At 33.5% G+C, this 18,261-nt stretch overlaps 1 non-coding gene across 1 annotated transcript; it reads right to left on the reverse strand.

Moving 5' to 3' along the window:
- Positions 1-9,600: 9,600 nt before the first annotated feature.
- Positions 9,601-9,707, reverse strand: LOC148762408 (small nucleolar RNA R71). Its single transcript, XR_016026837.1, has one exon. It is a non-coding gene; the product is annotated as a small nucleolar RNA R71 (small nucleolar RNA).
- Positions 9,708-18,261: the final 8,554 nt, after the last annotated feature.

The raw sequence follows: 18,261 nt of genomic DNA on the forward strand, positions 1-18,261 counted from the left end.
TATGAACCCGTCTTGGTGGACAGATTTACGACTCTATCTTTACTCCCTCCTATAACTTGAAACTCCACTTGATCAATTGCTTGTCTCAAAAAGTGACATGCTTCATTGAACCGTGTGTTCAATATATCGGTATCCCTAGAGCTGAAGGGTGTGGTCAAATTCAGGGTCTCCTTGTGCTAGTCATGGAACCAATGCTAGAACATGCCTCTAATGCACTCGATCAACACGGTGATTGGCATATTTCTTGCTTGCCTCAGACACGAGTTGATACACTCCTCAATGTTGGATGTCATGAGTTTGTACCGCTTTACTAGTGATGGTGCAAGTGCCTATCTCTTATAGCGTAAATTCATCAGGTGGTCGTAAACATCCTTGCAAATATGTTTCAGTTGATTCATATGTCTACTGAAATCGATGACCTTGTAGCAATTGGCTGTGAGGGTGAAAATTACTACAACGTCTTTACTCTTGAACCTATTTTTATGTTTTACCCCAAGTGGTAATTGCATAAATTGTGGTGTGCATTATGGTACACTTTCTCAACTGTATTCTTAATGCCAAGATATTGATCAAAAATGAACATTGCATTTTCAAGACAACCAATTGCACGACGCAATTGGGTAGGAAACCACAACCATAACTTTTCGTCCATAACGTGGCCAATGCCAAATGCAACTAGATATATCTGCTCATTCACATCTTTGTAGACAGCAACAAACAAAATACCCTTGAATCTACTTTTCAAATGTGTGGCATTGATAACAACGGCAGGTTGCATTACAACCTTGAACCCCAGATACATGCCTCATATGCCCAAAAACAATATTTGAATTATTGTTCCTGATCTGTAGCCGTAGTTGTGACTGTTCCAAGATTTTCACATTCCAACATATGGAAATACGCCGGTAGGAGTTGGAATAACTCCTCTGGGGGACCAAAAACAAGACTCTCTGCATACTCCTTCACTTGCTAAGCCTTACCATACAAGCATTGCAAATCCCCTCTTGCAATTCATCTCTTTCATTCTTTCGTTAGGTCTCAATGGTGTTACATTATTTCTTTGCAGCTTGGGGGACATAAGCTCACCAATAAACTTCGCACTCGTTGTTCGATACCCACCTTGCAAACCATCAACAGTACATGCTTGAACGTTGTGGAACATGCAAACTTGCCAATAATCTCCTTCAGGCAGCTTTGTTGCATGCATAGCAAACTTGCATGCTTTATGTCACGACTCAAATTTTCGGGCCATGACCGGCGCAAGGGGCCAATAAACGTAGTCTATTAAGCCCAAGCAAGCCTATCGATTTATCCTACTCATCATTCCATCAAATATCGCTAAGTCATATTTCATACTTTTGAATCAAAATAGTGATATACATTGCCAACTCGTACTGGCATTACTCCTTAAAAATTTACATACAATGTCTACAACATGTATTCTAATAATTTACATTAAGTTTGTTTATACAAAAAAAAATAACACTTTACTTCCAGCGGAAGGACTCGGATGAATGTACAGTTACTGAATGCCGAGACACCTACCAAAAAATGGACACGGGTCTACAAGGACACCTCATCCTAGTTACCGGCTGCCTCGTGATCTGAAAATATGAATTTGAAAATGGTGAGTATAAACCCAGTGAGTGAACAAGGAAGGGAACAAGCATACCATAAGGAATCTTTAATGAAATCATGATGCATTCTTTTTTCAAAACAATGCAATTTGTTTCTTTTCTTATTTAAAACCCCTCATCAAGCCCTTAAATGATTAATCATTTGAAAATCAAGGACCCATACATAACAAACCATTTGAAGAATGAAAACTTCAATATTACACAAGCAAGTCAAATACAAGAACGAATCTTCGCTGCAGCGGAAAGGCATTCTCGCTGCAGAGTAGCTACGCGAGAATGAATTTTCGTTGCAACGACGTTGGGATTTAGTTATTAACTGAACGAGGGTTTCTCAACTGGCCGAGGTTTTCTCACTAAACCTCCTCATTTTAAACTTAACTCTTTTAATCCTTAATGTTGGAAGTCCATGCTCCCATATGGGAGCAAAGAAGTGAAAGATAGGGCAGCAATTGGACAAGATAAGAGACCAAAACAGAAGGTTTTTCGCTGCAGCGAAATTTTTACCCAGAAACAGAATGTTTCTCGCTGCAGCGAGATTCAATCTCACTGCAGCGAAATTGTAACCCAAAAAATAGAAAGTTTCTCGCTACAGGGAGAATGCATTTCGCTGCAGCGAGAAGCTACAGTGTCATTCTCGCTGCAGCGAAAATGCATCTTTGCTGCAGTGAGTTTTCGGCCAGTGTACCCCTCCAAATTCGAAAGTTTCTCGCTGCCGCGAGAATCATTCTTGCTACAGCAAAATGCAGGGCATCAATGCAAAATTTACCTTTCTCCCAAAGGAAAAACCACCCTGCCAAAAAGTCCAAACCAACATGAAAACACATAACAATTTCTCAAGGTTTAACATGTCAAGTTTCACATGCATTACAACCATAACCCATTATCCATCAATTTCCTATAACACACATATTTACATATATATATATATATACATATATACCCATCATCATCAACACACCATCCCATCATCATCATCACCAGCTCATGCGCACTCCCTACTCGCACATGGTTGGGTCATCACCGGGTTATGCGCACTCCCTACTCGCACATAATCGGGTCATCCTCGGCTTATGCGCACTCCCTACTCACACATAGCCGAGTCAATATAATTACATAACATTATACTCAAGCATATATGTATATCAACATAATGCAGCCACATAGAAATCCATAATAATCACATTTCATAACATAAACCTTTTCTCAAAAGCTTGTTCCAAAGGCATTCATTTTCATGAAAATTTGTATAAAATCATTCAAACACTTTGTCAAATCCATCATATTCCCAAAATTAGTTTTGAAGGTAGTCCACTCACCAATTGATTGTAAAACCTTTAGTTGACTCAAATTCCCTTAATGATCCAATTGGAATGATGGGCTTCCTTAAAAACCTAGGATCACATTAACATAAACAATAGATTAATTTACACACTATGAACTCTAAAAGCTATCTCTTATCTAGTTTTCAATTGCCACTTTAAATGGCTATCTATGTTCACTATCTTAATCACTAAAAAGTGATGAACATACTAAACAATAAAACAGCTCATAAATCACAATTACTAGCCATTTTCTGCAGCTAAAAATCAAACTTGGTGCATCACTCACCCTAGGGTTCCTTTGTAGTTGGATTCTCTTCCAATAGCTTTCAAATCAATGGAGTGATTCTCTCTTTCTCTCTTTAGAATGCCCAACTAGTGAGAGAAAGTATGAAAACAAGATATTTCAAGGTTTTTGAAGTGAGAAGATGAAATAGCACAGGGGTTTATGGAAGAGTGCACCAAAAGCATGAAAATTGGAGCTAAAGAGAGAAAGTTGTGGAAGTTTGAAAATCAAGCTTCCATGGAGTTTGAAGAAACGTGAGAGAGGAGAAGGGAAAAAGAAGACCAGCTGCTGAAAATTTCAAAAAGCTGCTGGAAATTCAAGGTATTTATAGGCAATCTTATCCTTTCTTTTAAAATTATGAAAATACCCCTCCACCAATTAACTTACTCTCCTCTAATCTTTTATGCAATCTTTTTGCTCTTTTAACACTGAGACAATATCCATAATGGTCTAAACATGCTCGAGTTCATAAAAACTTAAAATTTTAACTCGAGGTGAAAAATGACCATTTTGCCACTGTTATAAAAATTATTGAAACTTCTAGTTTTCTTCGTGTTTTCATCAGCACATGTCATTTATACTGTCTTATGCCTATTTAGGCCTTAAAATATCATAAAACTTTCTTCTGGAAGCTTATTAGAGAAAATGACGAAACTATCCCTAGCTCATATTATTACATCTATACATAGTTACAAGCTTATAGAAGTTGGGGTATCACACTTTATCCTTACAAGCAACCTCAAAACAAGCATGACATGAATTTTTAACTCTAATCTTGAAATTATCTTTAAGCGCCAACATGCTTAAAGCTCATTTCAATTCAGCTTTGGATGGAAACATTTTCCACGATATAAGTGGTCTTCGCTTGATCTGGACTCCTCAGTCGTAACTCTTTGGAAAGATATCATATCTACCCCTGGAATAATCCATTGACAAAATTCTTTTGCATTTACCCTTTCTTGATCATTGTCATCGAGTGAACGAATCTCGTTGTCACCAGCGATGGGGTCGTCGTAAATATGGTCGTCATAAATAAGGTCATTACACTTAACATCTTTTAAGATAACAGTTATGGCATGGTCATTGCATTGAACATCTTCTAACATAACAATTGTGGCATGTTCTGCTTTGCCATCTGCATGATTGCAATCCGAAATGTCATTGTCCTCACCCCTATCATCCTTTGAATAGTCATCATGCCCATCAACGTAATCGTCTTCACAATCATCATCCACCTCATCATTCCAATCAGCAATGTCGTCCTTTTCACAATCATCGTCCATCTGATCAAATGCATCGTCAACACTCACAACCATTACAGTGTCATTTGTGAATGGTAGTGGACCCACTACATTCCTAAGTGATAGTTGCATTTATTGGCAAGAACGAAGTATTTAGTTCAATGCACATTCTGATCAAAATTGTGTAGACAACATTTACAAACACCTCATATGTGTACTGGGCTACTTAAAGTCATGTGCATACTTTAATGGTGATTGCCATTGTTGTTCATTAGGGAATGCATGGTGTGGTATGTCTGAAGTAGTATAATTCTGATCTAGGTGATTACTATGTTGGACACCTTGTTCATGTGGCATAACACTTGCACTTCGTTCCTTAATTGTCACAAACACTACAACTGCCTTCTCATCTCGCAAAATACTTGCCAAATCTTCATTGTCCCTGAAAATTGGGCGTGAAACCCCTACGGCATGATTAAGCAATGCATGTAACTCGATTTCATGATTTGGTTAGTTTACCCAGACAACATCTTCAACCAGCTTCATTAGGCCCAAAAACGTTAAATTATTCCTAACAACCCTCATTAGTGTCTCACCATTCTTGTAAGTGTCATCGACCCAATGACCACCATAAGTAATCATAAGCTTCACATTTGGCATACCACTAAAATTTAACAGAAAATAAATGTCAGAATCAATCAATTTATCAACCAAAAAAAAACATGTGTAATCATAAGCTTCAATCAATTTGTAACGTAATGCCTAACAAACCAATCACGCAATGCCATCAAATCAGTCTTGCAATCCCTACAACTCAATCAAGCAAAACATAAAAATCAGTCACATAATCACTACTACCCAATCACACAATGCATAAAAATCAGTCACACAATGCCTACAACCCAATCACGCAATGCCTAAAAGTCAGTCTCGCAATGCCTAAGTCATGCAATGCCCAAATACCAGTTTGGCCTAAATACCAGTCTCGTAATCTCTACATACACGTGATGCAATGCCTAAATACTAGTCTCGCAATGCCTATAAACATTACCATAAGTTCCTAAAAACCTTTCTTTCTCCTATGCTTAGAAACCAATGACTCAATGTTTAAAAACCAATAATGCAATGCTTAATAACTAATTGATTTGCCTACCCGCAACAGCTAGGTTTAAGTTGCCAAGGTCATACAGATCTCTAATTTACAAACATGTCTAATCAATTTCAACCCCTCAACTTTGGGATTCTATCTTATGAATATAAACCAACAAACCTAACAACCCAAAACACATACCTTACTATCATTTTTGCTCTTCGATATTGTGAGAAAGAGTTGAATGGTAAGATAAACAGCATTTGGCAAGTGACAAAAATGGGGATAGCAAGAGAGAGCTGAATGGCCAAATAAACAGTAATTTTAGATTTTTTTTTGGATGGTGAGATAGAGAAAATCGAGACCATTTGCTTTGTTTGAAATTGTTTAAAAGGCATTATTGTCAAGTCATGCCAAAAATTGAGTAAAAATAGTTAAAATTATTGTGAAAGTCATATTTAAATTGGGCTTATGAAGAGGGTTATTTATCATAATTTTTCCAACTCTAAATGAGATGAATTTTGGACCATTAGAAAGCTAAAAGAAAAATCTACAACTTTCATGTTCACCACTTCACCCAATTCAACCTAGAAAGTGATCAAAAACCTTGTCTAAGTTGAAGCACTACAGCAATCCTAGAGAAATCATGATTTTTGATAATTAATGATTAAAGCCATGGCCTTGGAGGAGGTAGCCAATGGCTCACGTAGTCTAACGAGGAAATCCTTATTAGAATTGACTTCTTTCTTCACCCAACTTAACCCAACTTCAAAGCCTTATAAAAACAACCTTTCAGAGGACTTTTAGAAAATAATGAAACACCAGATTTAGAGCTGAGATTTAGCCACAAGGTCATTGAAAAAAGTCTTATTGGAGCTAAGAAGAAATTGAAGGATTCAAGAAGATTAGGTTTTTACCCTTGGAGTTTTTTATTTTTTTTTTATTATTCTTTATTTTCCTTGGTTTGGTTTCAATGTTTAAACTTTATTTGATTGTGATGTCTAACTTGATGGGGAACTAATTTATTTATCTAAGATTATGATTGAATTCAATACGTAGTCTAATCTATTTATCTCTTTTGCTCACGTTTCATGATTTTGAGTTGTTTATTCTATTTTATTCTTAATGCTTCTAGTTGATTAGTGACCAATTAGATTGAATTGGAAACTTAGGTTATACCTTGATGAAGGACATTTAGGTAAACTTTGAGTAGAATAATGTATGATCGAATGTACTTAGTTGATTAAATGGTTTGATTTGCATATAGGGTAGACATATGATAACTCTATTATGTAGAACTATTTTGACAGATTTTAAGGGCTTAAGTAGCTAGATCTTTGAGATTTTAGGTTCGGATTTTAGCATTTTAGGTGTTTTTGTAGTTTAAGTTTGATTACATGTTGAGTAATTAATTTAAGTTATTTTGTTTAATTTTATGTTACATTGTTTTGAATTACTTTAAGAGAAGTTATTTCTTGTTTCTCTTATTGCTTTTGTAGGAAATTTGTTGTAAAAGGTTCATTTGATGAAAATTAGTGCAAGTATGGTGATGGCTTTATTCGTACATGTTGCTGTATTTTGACCATATCTTTTTCTAAAGAACTCCAATGAGGTGATTCTTAAGCCACTAGAACTCTAATAGAAATAGATTCAACTTTTATATTTACCACTTTACCCAGTTCTAATCAGATCATGGTCAAAATATTTTCTAAGTTTGAGCATTATAGTAGTATGCATGGACTGAATATGATGCAATATTTAGAGCATATATTTCACTCCAGAAGTCTAATTGATGTGAATATTAAGCCATTGGAAAGTTAAGAAACAGGGCTAAAACTTTCATGTTTACCACTTCACCCATTTCAGATCAAATCAACATGAAACTTATGTTGGAAAATGCTAGACTACTGTAGTTTTGCAAAAGGCAGCATGTGAAGGAGAGCAAGGCTACAACACTGGTGAAAAGAAGGCACCATACAAATTTTAGAGGCTATAGTGTCACAGCGCCAAGAGAGGAAGGCCGTAGCATTACTGTAGCCAAAAGGTAGCCCAATGGTGCTAAGAAAGCATGGTTGCGGCGCTTGACGATTATCCAAAAATAAAAATTTGATGGGATTTTGGAATTAGGTTATTTAGAGCTTATTTAAGGGACCTTTTTAAGAGGTTTTAGAAAGAGGCAACAAGCAACTATTCTAAAGAAAAGGAGCCAAGAACAAAGCAAGAAAACAAGAGAATTTGAGAGAGAATTGAGATTGCAAAACTTTTATAATTAGTTTCTTTCTCTATTTTTGTTGTTCTCTTATTTTCTTTGACTTGGATTCATGGCTAAATTTCTTTGGATGTTGTTTTTATTAGATATTATGAGCTAAACTATATTTCTAGAATTGTGGTAGATTTCAACATGTAATCTGAATATTAGTTTCTCTTTTATTTACTATGAATGAGTATAGTTTTGCTTATTCAAATATGTTTTTAGTGCTTTTGATTGTCTCACCAATAGTTAATTGATTTGTGAATCTAATTGAGACTCGACAGAGAGATTTTAGATTGGACTAAGGTTTGAATAATGTATGTTCACATCACTTAAGTGATTTGATTCACGATCCAGGTAGATATACCTCAATTGCCATACATAGCCAAATTAGAACACTAGCTTAATGAACCTTATTTAATTGATTCCTATAAACATATAGTGACCCAATTAATTTAGGTATGTGTGCAAGCATCTCAATTGAGACTTGTACATAGCGTTGGATTCTAGGTAAGTGAAACCACCAATGAACGTAAATAATAATAGATGCTTGTGTTAGATAAATTGTTGATTGAACCCATAATCCTAGGTTTTAATACATTGCCTTTATCAAGTAATTTTAATTTCTATTAGTTAATTTAGTACTTATTTTAATTTCATTTTAATTAGTTTTCTGCAAATTTAGGTTACTTAAATAAGATTGATTTGCGATAACGTACACTTATATGAAAATTCGACAACAACATACACCTATAAGCCATATATAGTTAAGATTAGAGCACGAACTTAATAAATCTTTCTTCAATTTAATTTGTATAGACATATAGTAAATTAAGTGGGAGAGATATTTTTATGAAAACCTCAACAGAGACTTGTAAATAATCTAGAACTCTCGATTAGCAACTTAATTCATTACACTAAGTTAAGAGAGAGAGAGAGAGAGAGAGAGAGAGAGAGACAATATTCAGATGAACTTTATATTAGTTTTAGTTTATTAATTTTAATTTCTTTTAGTAATTTTAAAATTAAGTTGTTTGAATAAGTTAAGGTATGTCAATTTTAGCAGTCAACGTTAGGAATTAATTCAATTCTCCATGGAAACGAATTCTACTTTCTTCTACATTACTTGTTAACGATATGTGCACTTATGTGAGAAATCAACAACAAGTTTTTGGCGTCGTTGCCGGGGAATTGATTTTCAATTCCTTCTTGTTAATATTAATACCAAGCATTCTTAATCTTAATTCAAACTTTTTTTCTTAAATTTTTCAGGTATTTATGGTCATTGTATGCGAAGAGCCAAAATTTTGAAAATTGTTCCTTTTTATCCAAAAATTGAAAAGACTTTTTGAAGACTTCAGAGGAAAAATCAACAAGTTTATGCTACAAGCAAAATAATGGTTGATCAACAAAGGGAAGAGACTAAGTCTTTGAGGGAATATGCTGTCCCACCAATATTAGGTTTCTATTCTAGTATTTGAAAACCTCATATTCAAGCCAACAACTTCAAAATTAAGCTAGCAATCATTCAGATGATTCAGACTTCTATTCAATTTGGGGGTTTGCCTAATCATTCAGATGATTTAAATGGAAATTTGCGACACATTCAAGGCTAATGTTGTTACTGATGATGCCCTAGGATTGAGGCTTTTCCCTTTTTAACTAAAAGATAAAGCAAAAAGTTGGTTAAATTCGCTTCCTGTTGGTTCCATTAGTACTTGGGAAGATTTGGCTCATAAATTCTTAATAAAATTCTTTCCACTTGCCAAGACAGCAAATATGAGGAATGATACTACTTCTTTCATGCAATTTGATTTTAAATCACTATATGAGGTTTAAGAGAGGTATAAGGATTTGTTAAGAAAATGTCTTCACCATGGATTACCTAAATGGCTGCAAGTTCAGACTTTTTATAATGGTTTGTTGGAACTTATTAGAACTACTATTGATGTTGTAGCTAGAGGTGCACTTATGAGTAAATCCATTGATGAGGCTTATGATTTGCTTAAAGAGATAGCTTCTAATAACCATCAATGGCCATCTTAAAGATTAGGCACAAGAAAATTTGTTGGAGTTCATGAATTAGATGAGATTAATTCTTTGTCTACACAATTGGCTTCTCTCACAAAGAAATTGATAAATTGAGTGTTAATGCTATTCAGAGCTCTTTTGTGACATGTAAATTTTGTGAAGAAAAATATTCCAATGGCAATTGTCCCATCTATTCTGAATCTTGTCAATTTGTTGGAAATAAGCAACAGAATATCAATCCTATTCCAACACCTATAATCCTGGTTGGAGGAATCATCCTAATTTCTTATAGAGCAACAACCAAGGGTCTTCATCAGCATCTAAGTTAAACTTTCCTCCTAGATTTCCACCTACAACTCCCATGCAGGATAAAAAGCCTTCAATGGAGGATTTGTTCATGCAATTCATGACAAAGACTGATGTATTCATGACAAAGACTGATGCCTCCATTCAAAGTCAAGCATCAATCAGAAATCTTGAAACACAAGTGGGTCAACTTGCTAGTGCTCTAAATAATAGACCTCATGGTACCTTACCAAGTGACATTGAACTCAACCTAAGAAAAAAAGGTAAGGAACATTGTAAGGCAATCATTCTCCACAATGGAAAAGAGGTAAGTGGTAAAGATTTAAATTATGAAATTTCAATTCAATCTGATGAGAAAGAAATTGAAAAGGATGCGGAAAAAGAAATTGTGGTTGAACAATTTATTGAAAACTCAAAAGAAGAAAAATCACAATTAAAAACTACTCTCACACTTCCACCATCTTTTCCTTAACGATCTCAAAAAGAAAAACTTGACAAACAATTCCAAAGATTTATTGATGTGTTTAAAAAGTTACATATTAATATTCCTTTTGTTGAAACTCTAAAACAAATGCCAAGATATGTTAAATTCTTGAAAAACATCCTGTCTAAAAAGAGGAAATTGGGTGAGTTTGAAACTGTTGCACTTAATGAAGAATGTAGTGCCATTATTCAGAATAAGCTTCCACCAAAGCTTAAAGATCTGGGTAGTTTTACTATTCCTTGCACTATTGGTGCTATTTGTTTTGCTAAAGCTTTATGTGATTTAAGTGCGAGTATAAATTTGATGTCACTCTTTATTTATAAAAATTAAGTTTGCAAAAGATCAAGCCAACTTTTGTGACTTTACAACTTGTTGATTGATCCATCACCTATCCTTATGGTATTGTGGAAGTTTTTTTGTGAAAGTTGGTAAGTTTATTTTTCCAGTAAATTTTATTACTCTTGACATGGAAGAAGATCATGAAATACTGATCATTCTTGGAAGACCATTCTTGAGAACTGCTTGAGCTCTAATTGATGTGGAGAAAGGTGAGCTTACCTTAAGGGTTAAAGATCAATAGATAACATTTAATAGTTTTAGAGCCTTAAAATTTTCCAATGAACATGATTAATGTTTCTCAATTAATGTGGTGAATAGCATTACAAACAATGTGTTTATTTATAATCATTATGATGATCCACTAGAAGCATCTTTGCTTTCTTCATGTGATATTATTAATGACAAAGTTCTTGAACATGCTAAGCATTTGGATGCTTTATCAAGTCTCCCAAAATCTCAATTTAAGTCTTTGGAATTATCAATTACAACTTCATCAATCAACCCTTCCATTAAAGAACCTCTTTCACTTTAGATCAAACCACTACCTCACCATTTAAGGTATGCTTTTTTGGAAAATTCTTCTACACTACTAGCAATTGTTTCTTTTTCTCTTTCTAATGAACAAGAAAATAAACTCCTTTAAGTTTTAAGAGACTACCAAAAAGCAATTGGATGGACTATTGCAGACATCAAAGGAATTAGTCCATCAATTTGCATGCACAAAATTCTTTTGGAAGAAAATCACAAGGCAACCATTGAGCATCAACAGAGGTTAAATCCAATTATGAAAAAGGTGGTAAAGAAAGAAATTATCAAGTGGCTAGATGCAGGTATTATCTATCATATTTTTTATACTTCATGGGTAAGTCCAGCCCAATGTGTCCCCAAAAAAAGAGGTATGACTATAGTTTAAAATAATGAGCTCATTTCCACCAGAACTGTAACTAGATGGAATGTATGTATGGACTATAGAAAATTGAACCAAGCCACTAAAAAAGATCACTTTCCACTCCCTTTTATTGATCAAATGCTTGATAGACTAGCAAGTAAGGATTTGTATTACTTTTTGGATAGTTATTATGGTTATAATCAAATTGCCATTGCTCTTGAAAATCTAGAAAAAACCACCTTTACTTGTCCGTACGAAACTTTTAATTTTCGTAGAATGCCTTTTGAACTTTGCAATGCTTTAGTCACTTTTTAAAAATGTATTATGGTAATTTTTTTTTATATGGTTGAGAAATGTTTGGAAGTATTTATGGATGATTTTTCATTTTTTAAGGATAATTTTGATGATTGTTTGTTTAATCTTGTTAGAGTACCTAAAAGATATGAAGAAACTAATTTAGTTTTAAATTCGGAAAAATAAGGCATTTGTAGTTTTTTAGGACATGCTAGATTTTATAAGAGATTCATTAGAGATTTTTTTAAAATTTCTAAACCACTTTGTAATTTGTTAAAAGGATACTCTTTTTTATTTTGATGATGCTTGCCATAATGCTTTTGTTGAATTGAAGAAAAGATTAATTTATGCTTCTATTATCACTGCTCCTAATTGGAATCCTTTTTTTGAACTAATGCATGATGCTAATGTGTCACAACCCGGTACTCCCTTTGAGCTCGTGACAACCGTCGCGATATCTCGATAGACATTCATTACCCAAAATGTCAACCGAAACCTCGCAAGGCTCTTGTATCAATGTTACGTCTCGCCTATGAGCAACAGTTACTAAATATCATGTTTTGAAAGAATATAGACTATTTTCAAATCAAAACGATCAATAAATAATTTCTACTACACAAGGGTATTTTGGTCATTTTACCTAAAAATTTTGAAACCTATTAAAAATTAATATAATACTGAAAAATATACATTTCATATCTAAAAATAAGTTTAGTTATCTAAATCATCCATTTGAAGTGAAATTATGGCTAATCAAACTAAATAAAAATATTCCATTTTCTTATAAAACAATATTTATAGAATCTTGCATAAACATTTTTTATAACGTAAGAGTAACAGAAATTCATATATATAATAACACACTAAACCAAGTATACAAAAATATTCTACAATGACATGTGGGCCCCCAAAATAACCGAAAACATACAAGACTGTAGACCTTCGATTTCTAAAGATGCAAATCCAAAAGCAACCCTCGACAAAATCGGCTGTCTATAGACTATCCTGAGCGTGAAATAGGTAAAAAATAAGGGGTGAGTTATTATAAACCCAGTGAGTAAGCAAATTTCATCTATAACATCTAAAGCTGAGTAAATGGAGACAATTTAAAACATCTCAGTATAATATGATTCATAACATCAAATCTCATTTCAACCCATATAAATCAATTACATTTCATCAAAAATAATCAACAAGGCTTATGATTCTCTTAAAAACTTAGCTTGTGCCAAAACTCATACTCGGTGACACCTTGGCCCGGGCATCCAACCGAGTCCGCCAAGGCTGTTAAAATAACATATGCACATAAAACAAGTTTTTACTCATAAAACACAGTCGTTCCTTGGCGTTGATTGAGTTTCACCTTCACGTGGTGGTTCGGCGTGAAGTGAACTCTAACATTACCGTAGGAGATACCCTCCACGCCTCTCGTACCAAGGTAAAATATATCCGAGTTTATCGTGCCCCTCTAATAGAATGGTCCATAGAAACCCGCCCACTGCAGTAAGCTAATCAAATAACCCATCAATTCAATAAAATTTCCGACAACATGACATGGCTAATATAATATTACCAACCTGTTAAGGCAAAGCAAAACAGTTCATATATTCCACACAAACACAAATCCAGCCATGCTTGCCATCACATTGTCATAAGCCATCAATTCAAACCATATGTCAAAACATATATATAACATAAGTATACAGTCTCCACTTACTCAATTTCCAAAACCAGTATTCAATTTCAAAACAAGTTATAAATCTCATTTCATTTAATCAACACTTCAATTATAAAACATAATAGTTTGCAATTTAAATTCATTTTTCTTTAAAACATAAAAACGAGTATAAACTACTTTAGATAGTTAAGATGAAAGTCTGATTACTCACAATAACGGGAGTATGGAGTACTCCTATTCTTGATCCTTGGGTATGATATCTTTATCCTTACCAGAAGACTCACCACCTATACATAATACACGACACGTAATTCAATATATTTATACCAAATTGTTATAAAACTATTTCAGGCTCTTTATGAATGCATGGAATTAAATGAGAAATGTTCGGATAGTCACTTAAAGATGGTGTTCTACGTAGGTTCAATTATGATTAGAATGAATTTGTATTCGACCTAATTCGAACTATACAGCATTGATTTAACTAAAACATCCGATTCAACTCCAAATATTTTCATTACACTCCCAATAATCTAATACACCAAAGCATTACAATGAACTTGATTTTTGACTAACTTCAACATTTTCCAAAATTCATTCCGATTCCGAACTAACATACTAATCAATGTCTACACAGTCTCATAAATCCATATATATCATTAGGAATCAAATCCAAGTCCATTTACTATGATTTTCTCAGTTTCCATCAAGCCATTTTCTAAAGGAACTATACTTTTCAATAACTGGTTTCGATATCCAACATCATAATTCATCAATTCCTAGCTAAATAACATGAATTACAACCAAATCCATCATTAACATGCCATATAGAAAATTTGGCCAAATGAGGGTGGTTGAAAAACATGTGATTTTCTTGCTTATTTTTTCCTTCCAAACATCACAAAATGATTAAGATCACTAGGATATTATGAAATCTAGCAAAATTCATCACCAAAACTTCTCTCTCTAAGCTTGGCCAGCAAAGGTTCCCTCTTGAAAACTTGAATTTCAGCCATGGAGAATGAAAAAGAATGCATGGGACAAGTAGATCACAAGCTAAAATTAAAAATCTTACCTTTACTTGCTCGATTCCTTGAAATCCAACAATTTCTCTTGAATTTTTCCTTCCTAGGGTTTGTTCTTCTCTTTTTCTCTTTGTTCCCTTGCTTGGCCAGCCATAAGAGTGAAATGGGAGAAGCTTAAGTCGGTTTATAAAGGAAAATCAATAAAATATTAAAGCTTGACACATGTCACCACTTGATTGGGCCACGATTAAAAACTTAACCATTAAGCAATTTCTCACCATCACATGTAATCCCATAATTATCCAAAGTATAAAGTGATAATAGGTGAAATTCATGGGCTTGAAAAGTGTCATGGTAGCATAAAATTTCAATTACGTCCTCATGGACATGTGAAATGACCGTTTTGCCCTTATACTCGAAAAATATCGAAATTGAAATTTTTCACTCCATAATTTCAAATTATGCTCCAAATAGTCAAACTTGGTCAAAAATCTTATCCAACATTCCAATTTTGCCCTCGGGTGGCAAAATGACCATTTTGCCCCTAAGTTATAAAAATTCTCAACTAAACTCCAAATCAATCCTCGAACTCTAAATCACCATATTAAAACATTTTAAGGTTCAATAACTCTCAAATGCATCTTAAAATCTCTATTTGGACTAATTCGAGGCTTTAATCAACTTAATTGTACCACTAAGTACAATACCAACTTTTAACGATTTTCCAAGGCATTTATATACTTGGATGCAAACATGCTATCAGGTACATGAATGACATGGCAAGTATATTATCAAGCTAGGCTTGACATAATGATTATGGAATTGCCGTAGTTTTGGACCAACAGAAAGCGAAGATGTTGTATCCGATTTATTATGCTAGCATAACATTGAACAAGGCTAAAGCAAATTACACCACAACTGAAAAGGAGTTGCTTGCTATTGCTTTTGCTTTTAATAAATTTTGCTCTTATCTTGATGGTACTAAAGTTATTGTTTACACTGACCATGCAACTATTAAATATCTAACCGAGAATAAAGATGCAAAACCACACTTGATAAGATGGGTACTTTTGCTTTAAGAATTCGACTTGGAAATTCGAGATAGGAAAGGTACAGAAAATAAAGTGGCAAGCCATTTATCTAGATTAGAGAATGGAAAACAAGTTTGAAATTCAACAGTGATCAATGAGACCTTTCTTGATGAGCAAGTGTTTCATATAGAGTAGTAGAAAAATTTGCCATGGTATGTTGATTTCATGAACTATCTTGTGAGTAAACTCTTCCCTCTTGGATTTAATTCTTAACAAAAGAAGAAATTATTGCATGATGTTAAATACTACATGTAGGATGAGCCTTTTCTATACAAGCATTACGGAGATCAAATCATTAGAAAGTGTGTTCCTTCAGAAGAATTTGCAAATATTTTTCATCATTGCCATTCATCTGATTACGGAGGACATTATAGGGAAAATGAACTACTGCAAAAGTTCTAAAATCAAGTTTTTACTGGCCTTCTCTTTCTAAAGATGCTCAAAATTTTGTTGAAGATGTGATAGATACCAAAAAGTGGACAACATATCTAGGAGACATGAGATTCTTCTCAACAACATCCTTGAAGTTGAAATTTTTTATGTGTGGGGAATTAATTTTATAGGTCCATTCATTCCATCTTTCAATAACGAATATATCATGGTTGCTGTTAATTATTTTTCTAAATAGGTTGAAGCTACTGTCTTGTCAAGGAATGACTCTAAGGTAGTGATAAATTCTTGCAAGAGAACATCTTCACACGTTTTGGTACACCTAAAGCCATGTTTAGTGATGAAGGGTCTCACTTCTACAACAAAAATTTTTAGGCACTCCCAGCAAAATATGGGATCAAGCACAAAATAGCCACTGCTTATCATCCTTAAACGAGCGGCCAAGCCAAAGTTTCAAACAGAGAAATTAAAAGGATTTTGGAAAATATTGTTTGTCCTTCCAATCAGATCCAACCCAACTAGGTTAATTCAACCCATTCAAGTCTCTTATGCCAATTTCTACCTAATTCTCGAGGTTTAAAGTGTTTTTGATGAAATTGACCCTTTCAAACCTCCATTAAGGCTTTCTTTTATAATACCCGTGAATTAAAATTCATAAAGACATCACAAATTGAGATTAATTGAGAAAATTTTTGAGTTTAATACCCATTTATAACCCATTTTGATTTTTCTCATTATTTGATTTTATATACTCGATTTTTATGCAATCAAAATATATGATTAATCTCTATAACATGTAACCCAACTAGGTTAATTCAACCCATTCAAGTCTCTTATGCCAATTTCTACCTAAATCTCGAGGTTTAAACTGTTTTTGATGAAATTGACCCTTTCAAACCTCCATTAAGGCTTTCTTTTATAATACTCGTGAATTAAAATTCATAAAGACATCACAAATTGAGATTAATTTGAGAAAATTTTTGAGTTTGATACCCATTTATGACCCATTTTGATTTTTCTCATTATTTGATCCTATATACTCGATTTTTATGCAATCAAAATTTATGATTAATCTCTATAACATGTAACCAGTGATTTGTAGAGATAAAATTGAACATAACCATGTAAAATTTAAAGGTTTTAATAAAAATCAAGAAATGAGTTTCAATTTTGAACCCAAACCTTTAAACTTTAATTTCTCTCACTACAAGCCAAATCAAGTTACAATTTTTATATAGATTTAATCCTTGTAATAAGAGAAACAAAAGCCTTAAATTTATTGATAAAATCAATAACTAAAAATTAAATTTCTGAATCCATAAAGATTTCAACTTAACATGACAAATTTATGTCAAATCCAAACACCCATGGCAGCATCCAACATGATTAAATCGATAGGTTTAATCAAACTTTATGGCCTCGATAACTTTTTTTAAAATCAAAGAGAATATTTTTGTATAATTGGGATTATCTAGAAGGATAACTCCCAAATCAAAGAAGTACATCAAAAAAACAGAGCCCTGTACACCAGAAAACCAAAAAACATAACCTAACAAGAAAACAAAAGAAAAGGAAAAACTAAACACTTTTTGAATCAACAAAACAATCACGAAAAGAATAGAAGCAATAGAGCTTAATCAAAAGCAATAAGAAGCAAAGACTAGAAAAAGCAATAGAGCTCAGAAAAAATCAAACTCACATAAAAAAAAGAATTAGTTGTAAGCGATCAATAAATCCACTGCTCGTTGCACACCACTCTTTGCAAGACAATCAGCTAAATGATTGGTAGATCTTGAAGTATGAATAAAAGACCATTTAGCCACTTTTTTCTTAAAACTAGAGATCATGTTCATAATTCTAATCATTCTCTAAGGAATCAAATACGGACATTTCACCCAAGAAACAACATT

The sequence above is a fragment of the Theobroma cacao genome, chromosome 5 (assembly GCF_053813885.1).
Source record: "Theobroma cacao isolate CCN51 chromosome 5, ASM5381388v1, whole genome shotgun sequence".
Classification (NCBI taxonomy): domain Eukaryota; kingdom Viridiplantae; phylum Streptophyta; class Magnoliopsida; order Malvales; family Malvaceae; genus Theobroma; species Theobroma cacao.